We start from the raw sequence: 1,234 nt of genomic DNA, 5'->3' as shown, positions 1-1,234 counted from the left end.
CCTAGTAACTGATAATTCAAATTTACGTCTTAATCTGTTGACCACGGACTCGACTAGACGTAAAAACCGATGAATAAAGTGTATTTTCTATTTTGAGTGAATATATTGATATACACTCAAGGAAATGGAGAGGAAGACAGAGTTCATCATTGAGAATGCTAAGGGTGAAAATCTGTCACACACGTTTCAATCGTTAGTCTTTTTGGGAAGAAGTTTTTAATTGTGGAGATGGCAGGGAGTGATTAAGCAGGAATTACATTCTTCCGATGATCTTAGTAATAAGACCAATTCGTAACGATCACATTTAATACATATGTAACCTTAGACACAAGTTGACTCCTTTAAAGGAATATTATTTGATGGGAATATCAATAATATACGGAATATATATATATATATATATATATATATATATATATATATATATATATATATATATATATATATATATATATTTACATATATATATATATATATATATATATATATATATATATATATATATATATATATATATATATATATATATATATATATATATATATATATATAATAAATTTCTACCTCATACCTGGGATCGAACGCTTGCCCCTTCTAATGAAAGGCCAGGTCGAAACCAACCATGCCACGGGAGGCCATAAAAGATATCGGAACCTGACGCTACCTACCTGTCCGAGGATTTACCTGGCGAGACATCAGTCTCTTACCAGCGAGTTTTACCCGATATCCCGGCCCACCACGTGACACAATTGGTAGTAATTCATTCAAATTACCTCTAATGAGTCAATATCGATAAATATCAACACAACATCGTGTTCAAATATAAATAAATTTCTACCTCATACCTGGGATCGAACGCTAGCCCCTTCTAATGAAAGGCCAGGTCGAAACCAACCATGCCACGAGAAGCCATAAAAGATATCGGAACCTGACGCTACCTAGCTGTCCGAGGATTTACCTGGCGAGACATCAGTCTCTTACCAGCGAGTTTTACCCGATATCCCGGCCCACCACGTGACACAATTGGTAGTAATTCAATCAAATTACCCCTAATGAGTCAATATGGATAAATATCAACACAACATCGTGTTCAAATAGAAATAAATTTCTACATCATACCTGGGATCGAACGCTGGTCCCTTCTAATGAAAGGCCAGGTCGAAACCAACCATGCCACGAGAGGCCATAAAAGATATCAGAACCTGACGCTACCTAGCTGTCCAAGGATATACCT

This window comes from Palaemon carinicauda, chromosome 12 (assembly GCF_036898095.1).
Source record: "Palaemon carinicauda isolate YSFRI2023 chromosome 12, ASM3689809v2, whole genome shotgun sequence".
Taxonomy (NCBI): Eukaryota; Metazoa; Arthropoda; class Malacostraca; order Decapoda; family Palaemonidae; genus Palaemon; species Palaemon carinicauda.
The sequence above is the reverse complement of the archived record's forward strand: the minus strand, read 5'-3'. Positions refer to the sequence as shown.